The sequence below is a fragment of the Lampris incognitus genome, chromosome 4 (assembly GCF_029633865.1).
Source record: "Lampris incognitus isolate fLamInc1 chromosome 4, fLamInc1.hap2, whole genome shotgun sequence".
Lineage (NCBI taxonomy): Eukaryota > Metazoa > Chordata > Actinopteri > Lampriformes > Lampridae > Lampris > Lampris incognitus.
Window position 1 is genome coordinate 21,905,688 of NC_079214.1, and position 9,074 is coordinate 21,914,761.

The window sequence follows — 9,074 nt, forward strand, 5'->3', positions numbered from 1 at the left end:
TGGGCTGTGAGCACAGGCCCCAATTGTGGACGTCGGGCCCTCATACCATCCTCATGCATTCTGTTTCTCACTGTTTGAGCAGAAACCTGCACATTAGTGGCCTGTTGAAGGTCATTTTGTAGGGCTCCGGCAGTGCTCCTCCTGTTCCTCCTTGCACAAAGGACCAGATAGCGGTCCTGCTGCGGGGTTGTTGTCCTCCTGCGGCCCCCTCCATGTCTCCTGGTGTACTGGCCTGTCTCCTGGTACCTCCTCCATGCTCTGGACACTGTGCTGGGAGACACATCAAATCTTCTTGCCCAGCACGCATTGATGTGCCATCCTGGATGAGCTGCACTACCTGAGCAACTTCTGTAGGTTGCAGATAATGCCTCATGCCACCTCTAGTGGTGAGGGCACTAGCAAAATGAAAAACTAACCAAACCAGAAAAGATGAGGACAGGCAAATGGTCTGTGGCCACCACCTGCAAATCCATTCCTTTTATAGGGGTTGTCTTGCAAATTGTCTAATTTCCACCAGGTGGAAATTAGACAATTTACCAACAGGTGAAATTGATTCACAAATCAGTGTTGCTTCCTAACTGGACAGGTTGATATCTCAAAAGTGTGATTGACTTGGAGCTACATTGCATTGTTTATGTGTTCCCTTATTTTTTTGAGCAGTGTATAATCGATTTTTTTTTTCATAACTAGAATTTAAACCAAGCATTTTTTTATCTTGAAAAACACACAAATGTCAAGGGAACAATCTGAAAGTGTTAAACTGAAATCAAGAAGGGTTCCTGAAGAACACGGTCTTTCAGGCCATTCAGGCAGCTCGACCAGTCCAAACGACACAAGCCAACATCATTTTGCTATTTTCAGATGTGAGGTGCAAAACTGAATCCACTGTCAGCGGTAAATGGGTGAGCCATGCACTGAAACCCACTCCCCTCAAACAAGCGATAAGAAAGCCTGTTAAAAATCAACGCATCATCAGAGGGAAAATAATGGTGCAGGTTAACACACCAGCTGAATCTTGTCAGATTGGTCTGCAAGCAGCATACACTGGTTATGCAAGCACTGAGAGAAAGCAATATGATTCATTAGGCCTCCAACATGCACAGTTTCTTGCCAGCCGCACTAACAGCAACAGAAATTGGCTACAAAAAGGCTCTGCAGATAAAAAATAACCCATGATTAAGCTTTTTTTATTTTGATAAACGTTTTCCTATCTATGCCTTTGTTTAATAAGAAATTACAAATGAAAAAAAATTCAGAGTGAGGCGATGGGGGAGGGGTCGATCTTACAGTAACACAAAAATTATGCAATCTTTTTGAGGCTTGGTTCTGCCTGTAGACTGCAGATTTACACCAAGTATTGTACAAGAACAAAAACACAGTTGTTGCACATGAACCTGTGCTGCTTGATCAGCAGTCCTTTGGCTATTTCTCGAGCCAGAGGGGTTTCGCCCTGTATTCATCTAACTAAATCCTTTCTGATTTGATTTAGTAAAAGGTTATCTCATTCTAATTGAAGAAAGATAAACTTAGAAAAACTGATTAGTTGTATTGTCTGTAACAGGGAAGCTGACCCTCTTACCGGTAGCATCCATTTGTCCTTAAATCTGTCACACTAATTGATGATGTTTATGCCTCTCGTTGGATGCCAATCATCCAGCAATATACCCTTGTCAGTCATGGTCGACAAGGTCACAAAGACATACTTTCCGTGAAAATTAGTGATGGAGACACTGAAACAGAGGAGGCTGACGTTGACGAGTGTGAAAATCCTTACTGAGGTGGGTTACGATCAAACTGGCCGGTTACGAATGTTAGCCAGAGGGACGGTACACATTTGAGCCACGACAACGCCGATGTAAGCGATGTTTTTAGCGAATGTGACAGGTTTGCTGCTTGTGTTGGCGTAGGTGGAGATGCGTTTGTTTGCTGGCTTATCGGTTTTATCGCATGTGAGAACTTACCAGGTCTTGGGGGGTCGTCATTAGGTTCACCCTAACCTTGCATCATTTCGTCTTTAACTGTTAGCTTCGTGGTTTCCTGCGCCACTGATGGATTAGCTAGCTTGCTAGCCACTAGCCGCAATTTAACTGATTTGAATAAAAAAAAAATTTTCAAAAAGACCGACGATCGTTACCACCTTGTATCAGCCAACGAATTAAGCTAAAGAAACGCCATGTTGATAGCGAATCAGTTTTGTAGTGCAGACACAAGAGAGGGGGGGGGACACTTACCTGCCTACATTAGCCGGTCGGTTATATTAGCCGCTAATGTTTGTCGCGAAGCCAGCTGCTGATGACGGCCTGTCAGACGGTCCGTAAAAAATATACAGTGATGTTAACTGGGACCTCGTTTCTGACAAAAACGCGATCGTTGACTCAATTTGATAAGACAAAAAGGGCGATTTAGACAAGCCTTTGCCAGCCCAGCTCACAGTGTGACTAGCGATGAAGCGGGCTCGCTTTTCCTCATTGAACGGGCAGCTCGTATAACGCTACAACCTGCCCTCACAACATCCTCTTCCTCCGCCTCCTCTCCGCAGCGAGTTCCGCATACTTAATGACGGACCGGAGCGCGACACGATACCATAGGGATTTACGAATAATAATTTATAGGACAAATTTCAACTGTTTATCGTCGCAAAAAAAACATTTAAGCGGTTTAAAATCGCCTCTGGAGTGCCATTACCATTTGAAAAACTTGACTAGAAACGAGCCTGCTTTTAATACACCTATCAAACGCAGCACCGGACTGACTCCACTGTACTGAGCGTGCATGACAAGCAGGATATTGATCCTGGGGCGTTACACACAAGTTGGCCATCAGAAATAAGTTTGTGTTTCTATGACGACATTGTTTACCGCGACGGAATTTCACGATGGAAGGGATTTAGGTGAACTCTACTAGCCTTGAGATGCCTGCCACGTTATAAATGCAGTAAAATTAACCTGAAAGGTAGAGAAGTGTACTTGCAACGATTTTCAAGATCTAAGGGTGGTGTGCAGAGCCGCAGTAACTACAGAAGTAAAAAGTAGATCAGCCACAGCATGAAGATATGGGAAAGAGTAATAGAGTTTAGGTTAAGAGGAGTCCAGGTGATGGTTAGCGAGCAGCGGCATGGTTTCGTGCCGGGAAAGAGCACTACAGATGTGACGTTTGCTTTGAGGATGTTTATGGAGAAGTATAGATAAGGTCAGAAGGAGTTACATTGTGCCTTTGTGGAGTTAGAGAAAGCATATGACAGGGTGCCGAGAGAGGAGGGGTGGTATTGTTTGAGGAAGTCGGGAGTGGCAGAGAAGTATGTAGGAGTGGTGCAGGATATGTATGAGGGAAGTGTGACAATGGTGAGGTGTGCGGTTGGAATGACAGATGGGTTCAAGGTGGAGGTTACATCAAGGATCGGCTCTGAGCCCTTTCTTGTTTGCAATGGTGATGGACAGGTTGACGGACAAGATCAGGCAGGAGTCTCCGTGGACTATGATGTTCGCGGATGACAATGTGATCCTGTAGTGAGAGTAGGGTGCAGGTTGAGGAGAGCTTGTAGAGGTGGAGGTATGCACTGGAGAGAAGAGGAATGAAAGTCAGTAGGAGCAAGACGGAATACATATGCGTGAACGAGAGGGAGGACAGCAGAATGGTGAGGTCGCAAGGAGTAGAGGTGACGAAGGTGGTTGAGTTTAAATACTTGGGGTCAACTGTTCAAAGTAACAGGGAGTGCAGAAGAGAGGTGAAGAAGAGAGTGCAGGCAGGGTGGAGTGGGTGGAGAAGAGTGTCGGGAGTGATTTGCGACAGAAGGGTACCAGCAAGAGTGAAAGGGAAGGTTTACAAGATGGTTGTGAGACCAGCTATGTTGTATGGTTTGGAGACAGTGGCACTGACGAAAAGACAGGAGGAGGAGCTGGAGGTGGCAGAGTTGAAGATGATTTTCACTGGGAGTGACGAATAAGGACAGGATTAGGGACGATTATATTAGAGGGACAGCTCAGGTTGGACAGTTTGGAGACAAAGCAAGAGAGGCAAGACTAAGATGGCTTGGGCATGTGTGGAGGAGAGGTGCTGGGTATATTGGGAGAAGGATGCTGAATATGGAGCTGCCAGGGAAGAGGAAAAGAGGAGGGTCAAAGAGGAGGTTTATGGATGTGGTGAGGGAGGACATACAGGTGGCTTGTGTGACAGAGGAAGATGCAGAGGACAGGAAGAGATGGAAACGGATGATCCACTGTGGGGACCCCTACCAGGAGCAGCCGAAAGTGGTGGTAGTCGTAGATGCTGAAAATGGAGCTTCCAGGCAAGAGGAAAAGAGGATGGCCAAAGAGATTTACTGACGTGGTGAGGGAGGACATGCAAGTGGGTGTGACAGAGGAAGACAGGAAGAGATGGAAATGGATGATCCGCTGTGGCGACCCCTAACGGAAGCAGCCGAAAGAGGACGAAGAAGAATAAAATCAGCGTTATCAGTTTCACCATTAACATAACATTACAGTACTTACGGGATCAAAAGCTCGCAAATGAAATGCACTTTGTGGAAAAATAAACTATATTTACAGGCGTGATAAACTACAACCTTATTTTCGTCAGAATTACGGAATCCGAGAAATTACATTGGTCCCTATGGATACGCGTGCGACAAGTATGTAGGGACCGTCGCAAAAGTACACTCCTGGGGAGGAAAAAAGGTAGTACAAATGACAGAGAGCTTCCCTTATGTTTGACTTAAAGGTCTTGAAAATTATCCAAAGAACCATAGAATTACATGTTGAGAAGACCGCAACTAGAAAGCACTACTAGACAAAATATTAAATAATTTAAATATAGGGTGTAGTGCAGTCCATGTTATTCCAGACACCATGGGTCTCCTGCTGGTTATACCACAGTTTTTTTATTTTTGGGTCATTCCACCGAATGGGTGCCATTTGCTTGTTGTAACTTTTCCAAATTAAACTCAATGTTTTATTTTTTAACACTGAATCTAATAACTCACATGTTTAACTGTTCAAAATGTGTATTGGTCAATCTCAGGCAATTTTATTGCATTTTTTACAAAGTTTGTAAGCGGAGGATGGTTGCATTTTTCTCTGTCCTGTTACCAAAATTCATGTGTCATTTAAAAAGCATGTTTAAAAGCATGTGAACTGATTCCTTCGCTTTCCCCTCAAGAAAGTGTATATTTTAAAGAAATGGTCGGCTACATGTTCAAATAATATATACGTATTTGTGACTGAAAAATCATTACATATGCATGCAAGTTGCATTTTTTTTAAATGCAAAGCGATTTTTTTCCTTTTTAAAGGAGACTGAAACCTCAAGTGAACATTTTTTTATCCTGTAATTAATTAAACAAGTGAATAAATAATGGACCAAACATAATTGAAAACAAGAGTGATTTACCTTTATTTTTTTGAAAAAAAAACTATTCAGCAACAGGGATAAACACTGGGTAACAGGAATGTATGTTCATTTGTGCGTGCATGTGTGTGTGTGTGAGTGTGTGTGTGTGCATGGCCATACATGCATGTTGTGTGTTGTGAGATTTCTGTGCTGAAGGGATGTGCGATGTATTCTTCACAGCGAAGGAGGCAGAGAGAGAGGGAGTGAGGCACAGTAAGAGAAAGGGGCGATGGGGGGGGGGGTCTTGTTCCTTCAGCATGCCATAAGTGGGTTTTTCTGGCTCCTGCACAGTATGGGTTCTCTCCATCTTCTTCCACAAAAGGTAAGAAAGACAACAAAGACAAAAAGCTGAAGATAATTATATACGTCCTCCGATCTCTGCATTGACTACCAGTACCTAAAACCAACTTGAAAATATCCCTGCTTGTCTACAAAACACTAACTGGTTCAGTTGTAAAAACTACATCCCTGTAGTGTTTTAGCTAGAACTGCAATAAATTCAAGAAAATAAACTTGCCTTACCTTTTCTAAGAAGCCGCCTCTAGTTTGGCCCAGACTTCTTTCTCAATCTCCATGTGACAGCCTGTGACTGGCCTTGGGGGTGGGATGAGACACACAATGTCCTCAAACAGGTACCAAAGGATGTCTTTGTGGGCTGGCCAGAAAAAAACCTGTTGACCCAAATCTTCTGCATACAATGGACCTCAGCATGTGTTTCACTTGTATTTGTGATGATGCCAGGGTACATGTCACCATCATACTTCTGCACTGAACTTGCAGAGGTAAATTTCGGAAAAGGCAACATGAATTAAGCATTAATATGCTTTCAAGCCTTGTCTCAGTACCCTGTAGTGGGTAAATTGATTGCTGATGTTGTAAGTGTGTCTCTTAAACATATGCAGCAGCAGGTTCAGCTGTTCTAGCAGTTCTTCTTTTACGTGGACTGGGAGTCTTTTTTGATTGTGATTTTTGATATTTTGCCATTGGGGTCATTCTTGTGCTCCTTATCCACAGTTGCCCACTGGATATAAGACACTTGACTCTCTGCACTGTAATGGCTTGAGATTGGGCAAGAGATGTCCTTCCACTCAGAACATTCTCCATACATGCACTTTATATATTTTCTGTGTCACATGTGACGGCTTTCACAAGGTCGTACAGGTTGACAGCGCTGGTCATTTTCAAGTGGTGCAGCTTCTGCAGAGAAAACATAGATTTTCATGCATCTTGCACATGTACATGTCCTGATCACTAAGAGTTGAATGAACAACCCAAAATGGTCGGCGCAAACAGAAGAAGAGTGAGTAAGAGATGCAGCTTGGTTCTTCAGCCAAAAACTTCCTGTGCAAAATTTTCATGGTATCCGAAAGGAACTGTTTTTACTTTTTGTTTTTCTTCCACGTGAGGTTCTGCCTCTCCCCAGTTGCGATGCGACTCACATCATCCCTTGTATAGAAAGCTCTCACTCTGCTTATCAAACCATCCACAACCCGGTTGTTCCGCTTTCATTGATAGGTGTAGTTAACCATCTCTTTCTTCTCATTCCTCCATCTTTTCTTTGAAAAGCCCAATGAATTTTGAGCGAAGCTTTGTAACCTGTACTTTCTCAGAACTTTTCCTGTTATTATTTTTAAAATGATTTGCCTTTCCCTCTCCCCCTGTGCTTTTTATTTTTTTTTAGATTTTTCCTGCATATTCTTCACCAGAACCTCATGAAACAAAAGGGTCTTCTGAATGGCCACACATGGAAGCTGTCTCATCTGTCTTTTTACTTTTGTGCACGGAGACCTGTTATTCTTTTTCAGGCACGGAACTTGTTTTTTGTACTTTTCCTTATTTTGGGTTTCTTTCTTCAACATGACCTGTAGTTCGTGATTTTGTTTCCGAAGTTCCTTTTTTCGGCTTCTTCTCCACCCTTGAGTACATTGCCTAAAACACATAGTAAATTGTAACATTTGGTAATTGCACAACACTTTATTACATTGTAACAAACACACATATGCCCTATTACCCCCTTGCACATTTTCTTTAACACTTGATCCATTTCATAAACTAAAACTAATACCCCTTTCCCACATGCACTGAAAGCTCTAAATCCACTGGCACTGTTTCCACATTGGTGTAATGTGGAAACAGGAGCCGGTGTCGATTTATGTAAAATTTTGATCTGTAAATTTCCCCACTCTTGACCTAGTATCATCTTGACGTAATATCCTGTATTTGCTAGCCTTGCGTGCTATGGACACCTCTCGTGTGAGCATTACCTACTGTACTGTCACCTAATGTGGGAACAGACACCATACAGAACTTCCCCTACGGAGAAAGGAGGCCAATGTGTGAATGACTATCCACTGTTATTGCAGATATTTTTTTATCCAGCAATGTTATGGATTCCATGTGGGAAAGGGGCTTAACTCTCATCTTGACCTGGAAGTGCTTGGTTGTGGATCTAAAGCTTGTGCAGGTGATAGCTGAGGGCTGTGTGGCAGGGTGATGAGGGGTTGTAGTAGAGCTTTTTTTTCCTGTCTTGATGCTATGGTAAGTCTCCCTCCACTTTCTGCGGCGACTGCTTTTTTCTGTCTCGCTAAGGTCATTGATGGTCTTCTTCCTTCCAGACTCTAGATCCTTCCTATATTTCTCCTGTTCCTTCTTTAAATACTTCTTTCTCCTCTCTGGGTCAGCATCGCGTCAAGTGCGATAGCGCCGCTGTTTTTCTGCAGCACTTAATGGTGCATTGGCTCCCTGTAAGTATGGTAGTTACATTGTACAACTGATCTTAAATGTCAACAACTTCAGTAATTTCAACAGTAAAACTTAAAAATCAGTTGAATAGTACTATCCATCCATCCATTATCCAAACCGCTTATCCTTACTCGGGGTCACGGGGATGCTGGAGCCTAGCCCAGCAGTCATTGGGCGGCAGGTGGGGAGACACCCTGGACATCGGCCCTGTGTGTGTGTGTGCATGTGTGTGTATGTGTGAATAGTATCATTTCGACTACTATTCACACTAATAGGATAAAACTCACTCCTGTTACTATTACTCAGTCCTATATGAGTGACAGTACTGAAAGTAACAGAACTGAGTTTTTAGCATAGAATTAGCTAATACATGAAATATAGTCACATGACATCCATGCTAATATCATGAGGACACTGAGCACATTGTAATGTTTTACCAAAAATGTGTATTTTTTAAAATAAACAAATAACATTTCAGACATAATTTAGGTAACGAGACAATACGTTGAGCTGAACCTTTTCAGTCATAGTTACAATATCATCAAATATACAGAAAAGAAAATGAGAGAACTTACTTTTGGTCTTCCCTTGGCCTTCAGAAGATCCAGAAGATGCAGCTTCCTGTTGAACGTGTGACTTGGAGAACGTTCCAAATATTTTTTTGGGGGGGGGGATGTTAGGGTAACAGGAACATTTACTTGAGTGTCTCTTGAAATACAGTCTATGTAGCAGAAAGGTCGTCTTCCTCATGGGAGACGCATACAGATAACGTCGGATATAATCGGATGTTTTACTCTATAGATAGCATGTCCTGCAAAACGTGCTCTCCTCTGTGCAGCCGTGGTTGAGATAGGTGGTGTATCACCGTAGACTTAAGCTTTGGTTTTGTGCTTCTCGCCTGAAGATCTTTTTTCATGGTCCATGTCTCCGACCCATAAAGTAGGATA

General features: G+C 42.9%; 1 protein-coding gene across 1 annotated transcript in view; it reads right to left on the reverse strand.

Annotated features, from left to right (window-relative positions):
• madd (MAP-kinase activating death domain) overlaps nt 1-2,515 on the reverse strand; it is an 88,146-nt gene extending 85,631 nt beyond the window's left edge. The window contains exon 1 of the mRNA XM_056278410.1: nt 2,232-2,515. The gene's annotated coding sequence lies outside the window, so the exon portion shown is untranslated. The remainder of the gene's footprint in view (nt 1-2,231) is intronic.
• Nucleotides 2,516-9,074: the final 6,559 nt, after the last annotated feature.